Raw genomic sequence first — 16,304 nt, 5'->3', positions numbered from 1 at the left:
TTATGATATTGCAAAGTTACACTTGTTTTGTGATTGTTATAGTTCTACATATCCTTAATAAAAACTATAGAACAAAAAATATATATATATATATTATATGTGTGTGTCATTTCTAGTAGATTTCAACAAAAATAACCCCTACATTAAGGTTGGACTGAGTGTCCAGGAGACAGCAATTACAAATTATTCATGCAGTAAGCAGTGAACATTTTATGGAACATTTTATAGACAGTTAATCCAGGACTGCAATCCACAAAGCACCTTTGCCAACACAGGGGAGAACATGGAGAACATAAGAGAATACGCTACCTTAAAGTAAACACTGTCACTAATACATCCTATGCACATCCCATGCTAGAAGTATGGAATCACAGTGCACTTATGCCCGAGAATTACTGATAGAAAATGTATTCTCAACCGCACAAAAATGTTTGCTCGACCGCACAAATTCTTCATTACAACCCAAAAATCCAAAAAGCAGGTTTTAATATGCAAATTATGTGTACAGTTTATCTGCAATTGTTTCAAATCAATTTTCGAAGAATAACATTTATTTTAAAATTAATCAGTCAACACGTGTTTTTGTCCCTGGATGGCCTGTCGAAGCTCAAGTAAATGAAGTTCAAAGCATAGAGAACAAGCATTTACAATGCAATGGTCTCGGCAATATTATAGGTAGAGCTATTATCATTGCTCATTATTTTTTTATTTTATTTTTATCCCTAAATAAATGGCATTGTCATTTATATTGGCAATAGCTTAATTGCTTGCATATGCGAGACCTATTGCATTAGCAGAGAGAGAGTGAGGTAGTGAGATAGAGAGAGAGTGAGGTGGTGAGATAGAGAGAGAGTGTTGTAGTGAAATAGATAGAGAGTGAGGTAGTGAGAGAGAGTGAGGTAGATAGAGAGTGAGGTAGTGAGAGAGAGGGAGGTAGATAGAGAGTGAGGTAGTGAGAGACCGAGAGAGTGAGGTAGTGAAAGAGTGGGGTAGTGAGGGAGAGGGATGTTCTGAGGTAGTGAGATAGAAACAGAAAGTGAGGTTGTGAGGTAGTGAGATAGAGAGAGAGTGAGGTAGTGAAAGAGAGAGTGAAAGTGAGTTAGTGAGATAGAAAGAGAGAGAGTGAGGTAGTGAGATAGAGGGAGAGTGAGGTAGTGAGTTAGAGAGAGAGAGTAAAGTTGTGAGGTAGTGAGATAGAGAGTGAGGTAGTGAGATAGAGAGTGAGGTAGTGATGTTTTGAGAGAGCGAGTCGTGAGATAGTGAGGTAGTGAGATAGATAGAGTGGAGTAGTGAGGTAGAGAGAGTAATGGAGTGAGAGTGAGTTAGTTAGAGAGAGTGAGTGAGGTAGTGAGAGAGAGAGTGAGGTAGTGAGAGAGTGAGGTAGTGAGCCAAGCCAAGCTCCTCGCACAAAGGCGCGTCCAAACATCGCCACCCACCACCCAAAAACACTCTACTGCAAATGCGGAGCTGCCCAAAATGGCCCCTGTTGCGTCGGTCCCCAAAGTCACGCAGGCACGGGTCACCGGTGCGCTCGGCGCGAGAAAGGCCGCCGTGTGTCGGTGCAGCGGGAAGGGGTGGGGGGGGAGCAGGTGTTAACCGGGGTCTTCATAACACACACGCGAGCGCAGCTCACTTCAGGGTTGCCCTCAACACCCCTCACCTAAGAAGCGGGGTGCAATCGCCTCGCACGTGCTCTGTGAGGGACAAGTGCGTCTGTCCTACCTCAGGTCAAAATAAATAAACAAAGTGGTGGCTCTACCATGGCTTCACGGGGGAAGCACGCATGTGCGCAAATGTCCATTACATTTGCATACTCAATGAGTGACCGTGATTGACAGCTCAAGTCTGCATTAGAAGATGCACACAAAAAAAGACAAACTTTATACCAACCGACGCCGGACTGTCCATTTATATAATGAACTCTATTCGGAAAACACGCCTTGTTTGATGAACACGCTTTGAGATGTCCTGCTATATGTTCCTGTCAAACAGGCCTCTCAGAGACAACCTTGCACTTGAAGACTCGGCGACGGACACGGAGGAGGGCAGAGGGAAGGGGGGAGGCGGGCAGCTCCTGAAAGCGCTGTTTGCTCACCTTCACTGCGGTGCTGCGAGGAGGAGGCTCTCCTCTGCACTTAAAGACTCGGCGACGGACAAAAAAAAATGGCGGCCTCAAGCTTCCGGAATTTCTCGAATTCGGGGGCGTGTTTTGCTGTCCTGAGTGACGGACGACGTCACGAGCTAAAGAACAGCAAAACTTACGCCCCCGAATCCGAAAAAGACAGGGCTTGTTTGGAGTGACTCACTTCTCTTCCAATGGCTGGCCTCTGTTTAGGAAGCCAGCCAATGGAAGCGAACGGAGCTGAGAGGCGGGTCTAAATTGCCTACTACACAACATAAGATCTCCTGACCGGAAGCTGCTTCGCAGCTTATAGGTCCCTCGACCTAAAAAACTATTTCCATGAACGTTGTGATTTTCTACACAAAATGTTGCATTTTTCAGAGCCTCAAAAAGATGACTGTGAAATTCCGATACTCTTCACAATTGTGATTTTACTGTGGCAAACGAAACCTTTTGCACGTTTTTTATTACCATTTTTCCACACCTATGAGTGGCCCCAGCACTCTCCTGGGGTCAGTCTCCTCTCATGTTGCACCTCTCCTGCATTGTGTAATGTTTTTTCCACACTAAAAAAAAGTAGTTTTTGTTAAACAAAATTGAGAATATCAAGATGGTAAGGAAACCAAATCACAGAACCCTTCGCTAGCCACTCACGTGTGTCAAACAATTCAAATGTGTTTGACAGGAGTCACTGAATCAGGCCTTTAAACTGCAGAGATGTACAAAAGTGCTAACCATTTTAAGCCTGCTCAGCAAGTTTAACAACACTCTTGAATCTCAAATATTACTGAATGGATTGACGCTAAACTAGAAAGCATGCTTTCTGAGTCTGAGTAAAGTGCTTAGTGCTGTGAAAAGAAAATTCCACAGCAATTTTGTAAAGGCGCACCATGGATTGCGTCCAACCCCAAGCACTGATGGGGCGGGGCCGAGAGAGGTGCAAAACTTAAGTATCCCTCCAGGAAAAATGCATCAGTCCCACGGAACTGCTACGTTGCTAACTTTGACCAACTTTGAGGGGTTGAGCCGGGCTCTGTGTCTTTCTGAACGTTGCCCTTTATGTGACACGCAGTGTGCGGTAGATGGATTGGCTCTCTGATCTCTCTCACCGCCAGACGCTTTTCTAGCCAGAGATCCTATTTTGGAAGCCCTCGCTTGCCTGCCACGGCTCGTGTGAAGAGCAGAGATGGCACCCTCTCTGTACCCTGCCATTCCCCGGGTTTGATTGCAGCGCATACGACGGTTTCAAAGCGTCGTGCGTCAGCGCCTGCTCGTGTTCCTCATCCTCTCCCCCGAAGAGGCGCTCTGCGCCCCCTTGAGTGATACATGAAAGCGCTCGGAGCCAGGCGGCACTCACTGGGAGGAGAGTGCCCGAGCCAGAGGGTGGGCGTTTCTGCAAATGATGCACTGTCTGACACAGCGAGGCTGCCAGAGCCAGCACCCGACATGGGGCCCAAATATCAGCGCCTGTGATCAAAGCGAAAGAGTGAATGAACCTTCCCGGCACGGTAGCCTCTGCAAGATAAAACGGAGCAATCGTGGCAGCCCTTCGGGTGGCTGCAGTTTGACTCGCAAGTGCTGTAAAGCTTCGCCTAGCTGCAGCTCGCATGTTTAAAGTCTGATTGGGGCTTTTGTTCGATGGACACTTTTAACTGTGACCCGAATTAGCCCGGAGTCTGGGCTGGGAGTCGTGCGCTGCGATGTAACCCAGTATCAGGCGAGCAACGCCCGTCGAACTCAAAGGGACACGGAGGAGGGCAGAGGGAAGGGGGGAGGCGAGCAGCTCCTGAAAGCGCTGTTTGCTCACCTTCACTGCGGTGCTGCGAGGAGGAGGCTCTCCTCTGCACTTGAAGACTCGGCGACGGAAAAAAAAAATGGCGGCCTCAAGCTTCTGGAATTTTTCGAATTCGGGGGCGTGTTTTGCTGTCCTGAGTGACGGACGACGTCACGAGCTAAAGAACAGCAAAACTTACGCCCCCGAATCCGAAAAAGACGGGGCTTGTTTGGAGTGACTCACTTCTCTTCCAATGGCTGGCCTCTGTTTAGGAAGCCAGCCAATGGAAGCGAACGGAGCTGAGAGACGGGTCTAAACTGCCTACTACACAACATAAGATCTCCTGACCGGAAGCTGCTTCGCAGCTTATAGGTCCCTCGACCTAAAAATCATCTTGCTGTACTCGATATATGTCATAGAATAACAGAATCAAGATATCAACCTGTGGTCAGATGTTCACATCATACATAAGCTACAAATATTTAAATTCTGTGTCAGCAATGTTCAAGAAAAGTAATCCTTGCTCGCTGCTTCACAAGAGTTAGGGATGAATGGGCGTCCATTTCCTTATCCTTTCCTTGTTCGCCCTGGATATGGTTTGCATTCTTTCTTGGACCCTGTGTTCATATACTTCTTGTGCGTAGGTGCCTTGGAGTTCTTATCTCGCTATGGTATTGGAACCGTTTGGTGATACGAAAGCATCTCACCTCCTATATCACGAGCAGGAGCAGGCTGGATGATCTCATATTGGTATTGGATCCAGTAGATTGTTCCGTAACACTGGTAATACTTGATATGTTAGAGTTACTTCCTGCAGTAAGCAATGATTCTTCAGTGGACACATCTCCTGAGCTCTAGCTACAGTATCACATTGCTTTATTTAGCAAACGTCAATCTCCTGTTTAAACTTTCTCTGTTTTATAGTCTTCTGTTTCCATGTTCTTTTTAGATATAGAACCTTATTTTTTTCTTATAGTTTTGAAATGTATCATTGTTTATTTTCTCTCATTACAGTCTATTAGTATTTTGATCAAACCATCACAGGTGGAGATGATTTTTGGTGAGTATTTATTTAGAAATATAAACAAAATCTTCTCAATTATTTTCAATTTTCAGACCCGATGTACTTCACGACTATTGCTAGTTCTGGCTGCACATTCGTCAACACACAGACTTTTGTCTTTAATCTGGCACAGCTGCAAGCCTACCAAAGCATTTGGGTACTTGGAGTGTTCAATATAGTCCTTGCCCACAGTCACAGTGGCCGCTTCTCCGCTAAGGCGGAGAAGCATTGCCACACTGCTTCAGCTGCAAACTGAATGCAGAAAATAGAATGATAATACATTTCGTTATTGTCATTTGTTTTTTTTGCATTCAGCTTTCAGCTGAAGCCAGGTGGGGCAGGGCTGGGCTCCCTGTGCGTCACAGGGGAAGGAGTGGTGGCTCTCAGGCCGGCCAAAGGGTAATGCGCACTTTGCATGTTCTCCACCCAGGCTCCATAACAGCCTTGGTGGAGAACATGCAGAGCCCACCAGACCCAGTCCGATCGCCGAACCACGGCGCTCCGACCAATCACAACGCTTCTTATGCAGCATTGTAATTGGTTGTGATTGGTTAGGGGATTCTGGCAGGCTGGGTGCTTCCTGATGAGCGGAGAGGAGAACGGAGAATGAAGAGGTGGTGGCTGCTGTCAGTGGAGTAATGATAACTTCCCTCTGTCCCTCTGTCCCCCGACTCACCACCGCTGGTCAGTAGCAACCGCTACTGCACTGTCACGGTGACATCCTCAAGCAGTGTTCAGTCATTTCTGCAGTACAATACTCTGGAGCATGTTTTGTTTCTATTACACAAACATAACAATCTTTCCTATTGTTGGGTGAATTTTTCTGCAAATGTTCTGTAAAACGGATGAATGTTGGATTATATTTTACTTTTTAAACAATCAGTGGGTTGTGCTTGTACTGAAGCTAATAGGCCTGGAATCATATTAATCAAGGTGCAGCCCATATGAAAATGTCAGTTAGTGCATTTTGTGCTACGTTACGGCACTTAGGGCCAGATGTATGACTGTTTTTTGTGGTTGCAAACGGGGAATCAGCCTGTGTGCAACTGCAAAAAATGGTGGTGGTATGTACAAACGCTATTTTGCAAGTCAGTGACTCGCAAATATCGTTTAGGAGTCGCTTTAAGGAAGGGGCATGCCAAGGGCTTTGCTTCCTAATAACGAGTCCAAATGGTATGTACCATTGTTTTGCAATCACATTTGCGTCGCAAAACACTGGCAGTTTACCACCTACTTCATGTAAGTGGTAAACCACTCGCAAACAGGAAGGGATCCCCAGGGGACCCTTCCCCTTTGTGAATGTATGTGAAAATATTTACCCAGACCACTGCCTACTCTTAAAAAATGAAACAGAAATGTTTCAGTTTTTCTTTTTTAAATGCATGGATGCATTTAAAAAAACACTGCTTTATTTAAAAAACAGTCACAGACGTGGTGGTCTACTGACCCCACAGACACCATCCCTGCGAGTGCTGGCAATTCCTAATGGGTCACAAATTGCAACCTGTTTCATGAATATTGATGAGGCAGGTCATTCGCAACCCCAACAGTAATCGCAAACAGTGCGTGAGACACTGTTGTACATTCCATTTTGTGACTCGCAATTTGCGACTCGCAAAATGGAAGGGTTGTACATCTGGCCCGTAGGTACTACCGAAGGCCCCACAAAAGGATCGCTTCTGTAATTGATCTTGCACTGATACTTTTCAAGCACAAACACTTCAAAGGTTTTTTTTCTCTTGCCGAGTGGTGATCCTAAGCAGCGAATCTAATTTGCTGCTACCCATTTTCCCATCATTAAAAATATGCAAGGCCATACTGACCCCAAAAGAAGGTCTGCCATGTTTCCCACCTATGGGGTGGTGGATGCTTAACCTTTCTGGGCGTACTTTTGTTATAGTCAAGAGAATGGTTACTTAGATGTTTTGGCTTTTCTATTTTTTTTTTATTTCTATAATTCGGACCTGATTTAGAGTTTGGCTGACATGTTTCTCGTCACAAAGGTGACAAATATCCCACCCACCTTAATACACGTGTATAAAATCCCATCACACATATCATAAGGCCGACAGGATGTTCATCACATTGCTGTCTAGTAACCTATCTTCCAAACTCAAAATCAGGCCCACAGTCTGTTGATACATCTTGTTTTCCATTCTCCACCTGTGGAAAAGTAAATTTTGCCATGTTCTGTGTCCCTACGCTTCATCCATCATATGTTATGTGTGCATGACCAATATGCATATGTTATTCCCCATGCCTGATTAATGACGCAATTCCAGTTGTGTCCACCTCTAGTATGTTAGTTTCCAGTCCTCGTGAATACTACGAATATCAGGCCTATGTAAAGTAATGTTGCCACGTTTCCCAGTGTGCACGTTATTCCATTATAAAATCCCCGTTTCCAGGCCTCAAAAGGGCCCGGACCACAGATTCAGCTCCTGTCTCCTGAAAGCCTCGCTAAGGAGCGATACAGCCCCCACCTGTATCCTCGACCCTTCACTTACTTCCTGCCTCGCAGTACCCGGTGCAGCTTGGCCCTGCCTCTGAGTCTGCCAAAAGTATGTTATAGTTCCAGTTATCAGTTCAGTCCTCCTCCTCTGCATTCCTAAGCTACTGAACTGCATCAATAGTTTCCGTCATTGTCTAGCCTTCTCGTCTCCACGTTAGAGAAATACTGTATTTAATGGTCATTTAGTATTCTTCATCACGCACTACATGTAGAATAATGCATGGTCCAGTCTTAGAATCAAGTTAGCTTTTCCCCTCATGACTTCTAGTTTATATCAACATGTTCCCTAAACATCAGATACCAGATAGGGTTTAGGTACATGTCGCTCCGACCCTTCAGACTCTAGTCTCTGCTCCTAGCACAGAGTTCATAGCCCCCAGCTTCTCCTAGTAACACGTCATTGCCAGTTTTCGCGCACCATTAGGTTAGAGGTCCCGGCTCCTTAGGTAGCCCCCTCCAAAGTTTCCGCCCATTCATGACATATTCTGTTACGTTTGCATCACATGTCTATGTATACTCCCAGTTACACCTCTTTTTACTGTTATCTCTCGCGACTGCTACGCGTCACGTCTTCTGCTCCACCCACTGCTACGCCTACTGCAATGTAATGCTATGTGTTTGCGCTATGTATATAAATCAATGTTTTGTTATTGAATGTTAGCGCGCTCATCCCAGACCCAGCCCCGGCAGCTGCCGGGCCTTATTGTCCCATTCCCATGCAGGTTGTCCTGATCCTGTCCTTATGCTGTAATAAACCTGCAGAAACTCCTACTACCTCGAATCTTGACTCTTATTTTATTGAGCTATCTGTTATGCTATAAGTCTAGTCAAAAATAGGGTATTATTTATTTATTTACCACATAATGGCGCCCGAACAGGGACTTGCCCTTTCCCCACGCGTCGGTGAAGCCACGCCGACCCCCTGACCCTCTGCAGTCGTGACGGAACCATACCGTGCACTGGCAGATATTTCTGCTCCAAGTATCCCTCAGGCCCACGGAGGAGACGGAGGAGGCGGTCCAGCATCCAAACGAGACGGTGGAGGAACGCGGCGAGTCCCGACCAGAGCCCAAGCCGAGAGTCCAAGGTCCGAGGTATCCGGAGGCCCACCCATAACTGAAGTCCGAAGTCCGTCGTAGTCCAGTCCCGTCCGAGGCTTTCCGTTCCGTGCTGCCCGGTGAGTACCATTGCTGGGGTAGTATCTAGACAGGACCAATCTAAATTGACTCCTGGTCCGTGGGTTGGTGGTACCCAAGCCCACAAACGAAGTGTTCACCTAGGTGGATACGGGTCTTGATGCGTTCCTTTATGGGACCGGTATGTTCCGTACTGTTACAGCAGTGCATCCAGTAACTCTAGTCTGTTCCGTTCTCGAGAATTCTGTTCTGTTTCTGTTTTCAGTATTTTCAGGTAGTATTCTGTTCGAACTGTTATGTTATGATATTGTTTAGTGTATTTCCAATGTCGTGGTATGCCTGAATTGTTTTCCCAATTGTTATTGTTTTTTGTGTATTGTATTGTGTTCCGATTCAAGTTTAGAATGCCGCTCTTTTCCAAGTTACGTCAGTTAAAAACTAGAAAGGGTCTGTTAGAGGAAGCAGTTCCTGTCCCGCCTAGGGACAGTCCAGGTCATTTTATGTATCAGAAACATGGCATAAGCGCCATAATGTATCTAGATTTATGGGTAGAGTATACCAAACAGTTAGAAGAAAAGTATAGATGGCCCGTATCGGGTACATGGGATGCCGAATGTATCATGCGAGTAGAAGAAGCATTATGGAAAAAGAAAGCCAGACAGTCACAGAAAGATGCCATCGAGTTATGGCGCAAGGAAGCTCATAAAAGAACGGAAAAGGAAGTCAGAAAGTCAGAGTTAAGTAGAGAATCCCAAGAACGAGCCCAAGAAAGAGAATTAATCGAGATAGGTGAACAAGTCAAAGCCGAACAGTCAGACAGACAGAGGCATGCCCTTATTAAGGGTATGTATCCTCTTCTTGCCGAAGGAGTGCCAAAAGCGACCCCAGAGGCATCCAGTAATTTCCCGCCACCATTAATTCCGACCAAGCCACGTCACAAACCGACCGCAGCTGATATTTTTATTTCGTCCTATCTGGACGACACAGTCCCCGAATATGCAAATCCTGTTCGCGCTCCGCCAGTCCCTGTAAACCAGGTAATTCATGTTCCTCCAGACACCGGAGTACCTGTTACGGTACCCCCGGTCCAGCCTATAGTTCCATTTCCCACTCTGCCAGGACGTAGAGCCTCAGTAGACGACTCCAGTCTAGGGGCCGCAGGAGGAGCTACTCCTCAAACCCCGCCGCCACACAAACGTTTATCAGCACTCGAATTACATGCTCAAGCATCACAGCGCACTCCTAAAAGTAATAAGTCTGTTACAGAAATCAGACAAGCCCTTAACGAATGTGTCTATGATCCAGTCCCAGGCGAATATACTATGGTTTTATATTCCTTACGTGTAAGGAGGGTGACCGAGTATCTAGTCACCTTACCGAATATGAAAGAAGATCTAGACAGAATATATCGTTTCATCCGTACAGGGGATGATCCAGAAAGTATTGGCGAGATTATGTCTCAAAGGAAAGCCGAGATTCAGCTCATGATATTAAAGTTCCTGATCAATTGTTTAATAAGAGAACAAGATTACCCGTCTAAAGATCCCGCCGAAATGAGAATCCTGACAAGGTGGAGTGATAATATAGCCGAGGGTAAGCACAAGACCGTCAGTGCCATGGAGAGTATGTACAAGAAAATTCGTAAAGAAATATTAAGGTTACACGACCAGCGTAAAGCAGCACAAGTAAGCGAGAAAGAAAGTATCTCTGATCCTGAAGAGGAAGAGAACGAGAATCCCGCCAGAATAGCGTATGTAGGAAAATCCAGATTTCCAGATCGCCATTTACGTCTAGAACCCAAGTCTATTTTTCAACATCTAGTACCAGAACAAGGTTCCCTAGAACAAGTATTTCAAGCTACCGATCACATTCTGAAATCACGAATCGGTTATAGCGAACTAAGTACTATGCATGAACAAGAACTAGCCCGATCAGCAGTCCGATGGATTACTGATTCTACCACTTTTCCAGACGAAATAGTGGCACAAATGTTTCTGAAATTGCCCCCAGCCGAGCAACGACTGGTGGGTATGTATATGATCCAGCACCTCATTACTCAGTATGAGGGTCAACATTCTGATCCAGGCCCGTTACATGATATCCTGAACGAGTTACTCCAGTACAGATGGAGAGGTCTAGGTACCGATTTAATTAGTGTCATTCTAGAACAGCGTCACAAGTATAGAACGTTTTTGAACCCGCATTTTGTTCATGTCTCACCCCCAGAAAGTAAATCATTCTACATAGACAGACAGAATCCGTTACGAGAAGTCCACCCAGTCCAAGGGGCGGGTGGCGTAATGCAACGAGTGTTTGTATACACTCCGATTTCAAAGATGGAACTTCTTGAAATGAAGAAATTAATTCCCTGTCATGACAAAGATCCAGCAGGGTTCCATAGAGAATTAAAGGACATGCTCCGTATGGGAGAATACACTTACCCAGATATCATTAAAATGTTAAAGGTCCTGTTACCCGCAGGGGTGTATGAAAAGTTAAAGGAAAAAGAATGGGAGGTGGGAGAGAAAAAGATCGATTGGACAGCTCTAGAAGCTGAAGACAAGGCACGAGTACCAGGTACTGGTCTTGGAGATAAATGTAAAGAATTACCAGAATTATTGATTCAAGTTTTACCCAGATTATTGACAACAAGGAAAGAAGACTGGGATGCAATCTCAGCCTGTAAACAGAAGCAAGACGAGGATATTAGTGATTTTTATTCTAGATTTGAAAAATGTTTCAGTATTAACAGTGGTCTCAAGACAAGTAGTGAGTCATACCCTCATCTCTTCGTCACCAAATTAGTTGAGAATTCAAGTCCACAAATTAAAAATCGAGTTTTGAAAGTCGAAAGCACCTGGCAAGCAAATACTCCATCCCAGATGCTCCAGATGCTCCAGTACCACCAGAATAGAATCAGGGAAGAGCAAGAACACGAAAGAAAACGTATGAAAGACACAAAAATGAAAGTGCTAGTTGCACAATCTGTTCCTCAAGACAGTCAGAAGAGGGGTCCGAATCAAGCCAGTCATCCTGCAGCTCCCGTTAAAGGGAACTGCAATTATTGTAAACAGCCAGGTCATTTTATAAACGAGTGTGCAGTTCTGAAACACAACATAGCTACTGGTAAGACTAAAGAAAGACCACGTCCGCCTAGACAAGAACAAGTTTCACAGACTCCGCAGTCACAGAATGCACCACAGACAGTTACAGCACCGCAGCCTATCGCTGCAACACAGCACGTTACATCACAGATGTACCAGTATGCACAGTCCGAGTATCCAGAGTACCAGTCATATTCATGAAACTGCCTAGAGAGGGAGGTAGGCTTGCCTCTCATCGAGATACCTGTAGATCAAGAAGGTCCCTATGTTCACAGTCAAGTATTAGGGAAAGACAGAAAGTTTTTGATCGATACAGGGGCAAGTAGGACCACAATTAGTCATGCCGAAGTTCCAGGGGCTCCACTCTCAGGCTCAAGAAATGTTTCCCTTGGATTTTCAGGAAAACCCATAGTTAATGAGATATCTAAGCCAGTTACTCTAGAAGTAGGTCCATTGTCCCGCACTACTGATCTGTTACTTACTAAGTCATGTCCAGAAAATCTATTAGGTATTAAGACACTGAAAGAGTTAGGTGCAGTTATTTGCTGTTCCCCAGAGGGAATACGTCTGTTCCTACGTGACTTTAAAGGTCACTATGTGTTACGAGATGTTGATTCAAGATTGTCTAATGTTCCACAGCATTTATGGGCGCAAGGTCCAACTGATGTAGGTTACATGCAAATCACACCCCATCGTGTGACTCTCAAACCAGGTGTAGTGTTACCACGAATCAGACAGTACAGATTGCCACCTGAGGCTGTAGCAGCCTTATCCAAAATTATTGACGAGCTCATGGCTCAAGGAGTAGTTGTAGAAACTGACTCCAATGTATGCAATTCTCCGATCATTCCAGTCATGAAACGTACTGATCCGAATGCACCCCCAGTATATCGATTAGTGATTGATTTACGAGAGCTTAATAAATGTATTGTTCCTCAGTATCCAGTTGTCCCAGATATTTCTTCCCTGTTGACAGCCATTGATTCCGAAGCCATGTTTTTCACTGTCATTGACCTCAAGAATGCATTTTTTAGTGTTCCAATTCATCCAGACAGCCAGTTTCTTTTCGGATTCTGTTTAAATGGAAGGAGCTATATGTTCACACGCGCTCCTCAAGGTTTCACAGAAAGTCCTAGTATTTACAGTCAGGCACTCAAGAGACAACTAGACAATATTCACATGCCAACTGACACTGCCCTGCTCCAGTATGTCGATGATCTACTGATCACAGCCCGTTCTGAACGTGCTTGCGAGCGAGCATCACTTACAGTTCTGTATTTTCTAGCCGAGATGGGGCACAAAGTGTCACCTTCGAAGCTTCAATTCTGTGTCCAGCAAGTGGTATACTTAGGACACTTGCTGTCCAAGAGGGGTAGGCAGTTGACACCCGACCGTATCCAGTTAATAGCGAGTCTTCCCCAGCCCAGAACCCAGAAGGAGGTACGTGCTTTTATCGGCCTTACTTCTTATTGTAGACAATGGATTCCCCAGTATGCATTTCTAGCCAAGCCACTGATACAGTTAACGACACAGGAGGCAGCCGTATCGACTGTCCTCCCTTGGACATCTGAACATACACTTAGTTTTAACGAGTTAAAGAAAGCCCTATGTCAAGCTCCAGTTCTAGCTACACCGAACTACAGTAAGCCTTTTACACTTTTCGTTACTGAACGCGAAGGTACAGCATTATCTGTTCTCACACAAGATCAAGCAGGACAATACAAGCCCTGTGCTTATTTTTCGAGCACATTAGATCCAGTCGCCCAGGCGTTACCTGCGTGCCTCAAGTCAGTTGCAGCCACAGCACTAGCTATCAGACAAAGTGATTCCATAGTTTTAGGACATTCCCTGACAGTACAAGTCCCACATTCAGTAGAAGTTCTTTTAAACCGAACACAAACTCAGCACTTGACAATTGCACGTTTAACAGGTTATGAATTGACACTGTTCCAGCCACACATAGAAATCAGACGCTGCAACGTTCTGAATCCTGCTACACTGTTACCATCAGTTAATTCAAATCTAGACCCACATGACTGTGTGGAAGTAATTAACATTACGACGAAGCCAAGACAAGACCTGACAGACATTCCGTTACCAGATCCTGACCTGACACTTTATGTAGATGGTTCATGTATGAGAATTAGTACAGGAGAACTAGTCGCCGCGTATGCAGTGACTACCGACACTGAAGTTATCAAGACACACCGTATTGACACCCTGTCCGCTCAAGCAGCAGAGCTAGTCGCTCTGACACAAGCCTGTATACATGCCAAAAACCTGAAAGTTAATGTTTACACAGATTCACGTTACGCATTCGGAGTTGTACACGACTTCGGAGTGCTCTGGCAGGAGAGAGGTTTCATGACTTCTCACGGAACCAAGATTCAGCATGGTCTCCTTATTCAAGCCCTGTTAGATGCCGTACATTTACCGACATCTATTGCTATCATGAAATGCAAAGCACATACGAAAGTCACAGACATTATTTCCCAAGGTAATGATCTAGCAGACCGCACAGCCAAGCTTACAGCACAGACTCCAGACATTCCAGTTAATATGACACATACTCCAGATCGTATTACATGCATGACAGTTAAGGACCCTACACAAGATGTCATAGATATACAGTTACATGCTACTCCCGAAGAAATCAAGAAATGGTCTGAACAAGGAGGGGTTCAGACAGATCAAGGATGGTTAACGAAGGGTAGAGCCACATGGTTTCTCCCCGATTCTATGGTTCAAGTCATTATCAATACGGCACATAGTCCAGCACATTTAGGAGAAAAAGCTATGTTAGACAGTATCCAGAACATTTGGTTCAACAAGCATTTACGAGCTGCAGCCAAGCAGAAAGTCCGTACCTGTATGATATGTTGTCAGTTTAATCCAGGTAAAAGTGTCCCGGTGGAACAAGGTGGTTTCCAGCCCCCTGACCACCCTTTTGAGGTCCTCCAGATGGATTATATTCAGATGGAGCGATGTCGAGGTTTCAAGTATGTCCTTGTAGTAGTATGCGCTTTGTCCAGGTGGACAGAAGCATATCCAGTTCCAGATTACACAGCCGCGACCACTGCCAAGCAGTTGGTTCGTGAATTTTTCCCTAGATACGGACTCCCTAGAGTCGTATATTCTGATAACGGTCAGCCATTCTCCTCAGAGTTAATGAAGCACGTTTCCCTGTTGTTAGGGTACCAGTGGAAGTTTCATTGTGTACGCCATCCTGAAGCAGCTGGACTAGTCGAAAGGCATAATCAGACTCTAAAAATTCGAATTGCAAAAGTCTGTAAGGACAAAGGTGTGGACTGGTTAATAGCTCTGCCAGTCGCTTTATTTTATATGCGTATGGTCGCACATTCCAGATCAGGTCTGTCCCCGTATGAGGTCGTATTCGGCCGCCCCCCTAACATGTGGGGTACTCCTAGACCCCGAAGTATTACCGATGTTTCATGTAATATGCTGACAGATTACCTAGCTTCCTTGATGTCTGCCCTCAACTCATGTCGTTCACAGGTTGCCGCCGCATTTCCAGACAATACCGAGGTGGCACCGCACGAGATCGTTCCAGGCTCCCTTGTGATGATCCGAAATTTTGACAGATCAAGTCCGCTGGAACCACGTTGGAAGGAGCCACGTCAGGTCCTCTTGACCACCCGTACTGCCGTCAAGTTGGAAGGCAGGAAGGGGTGGGTCCACCTTTCTCATGTAAAACTTTTCAATCCATTGAAATCAGTCTCCAAAAACATTTCCAAGGATTTCCAGGATTCAAAGGACTGCCAGAACATTGTTTTAAAGGACTGTCCCGCACAAGACATTATTACAACCCCTCCCTTGTTAGAGAAAACTCCGCAACAGGAGTATAAGTTGAAATTAAGGTCTAGTAAAATAAGTCAGTCAGTTTGATTGTATAAGTCCTCCCCTAGGTGAAACGGTTAGATTGTTTCTGACATGTATAAAATAGACCCCCATAGTGAGAGAGTCAGTCAAAGTTCAATCAAATGTATCGTTTTTCTGAGTTTCGTATTATTTCTCAGCATAATGATTTCCTGCACCAGCTACGCACTTTTCCTGTGTTTTCCAGTTCCTCATGCAAATATGTCTGCTAATGCTACAGTAGAGCACACGTTTAGTGATCTGCCTCCTCACGAATATTCTTACCGCCTCGCTATGCGCAACAACACATTTATCCGTATGTTACATTATTCACACCAGACCAGCAATGCCACTAATTGTTGGGTGTGTGGTCGACTCCCCCCTTTCCAGACACCGAAGGGAGTTCTGCCACTTTTTCCTTATCCATTCTCACACAATGGTTCGTGTGGAGCATGGTCCACGTTAACGTCATCCTCAACAGATATGTCTTTTCTTAACAGTACATGTTTTCCAGACAAGCAAGGTCTCCCCCACAGAACAGGTTTAGATCTAGAAAATGAAGTTTATAATTTAGGTAATTATTCGTCGAATTTCATGGTCCTGAATGTTCAGTCTGATACTACTCCAGACTTACCTGCTATTTCAGTACTACCAGTCAAAGGCGAATTATGTGTTCGTAGTTATGGTTCTGTACACATAGGTCATAGTGAATGTACT

The 16,304-nt window shown here is 45.1% G+C and overlaps 1 protein-coding gene across 1 annotated transcript in view; it reads right to left on the bottom strand.

Moving 5' to 3' along the window:
• Positions 1-16,304, bottom strand: part of CAMK1D (calcium/calmodulin dependent protein kinase ID) — a 1,511,583-nt gene that overhangs the window by 1,021,802 nt on the left and 473,477 nt on the right. The gene's annotated exons all lie outside the window — the stretch shown is intronic.

This window comes from Lissotriton helveticus, chromosome 1_1 (assembly GCF_964261635.1).
Source record: "Lissotriton helveticus chromosome 1_1, aLisHel1.1, whole genome shotgun sequence".
NCBI classification, from domain to species: Eukaryota; Metazoa; Chordata; class Amphibia; order Caudata; family Salamandridae; genus Lissotriton; species Lissotriton helveticus.
The sequence above is the reverse complement of the archived record's forward strand: the minus strand, read 5'-3'. Positions and strand labels throughout refer to the sequence as shown.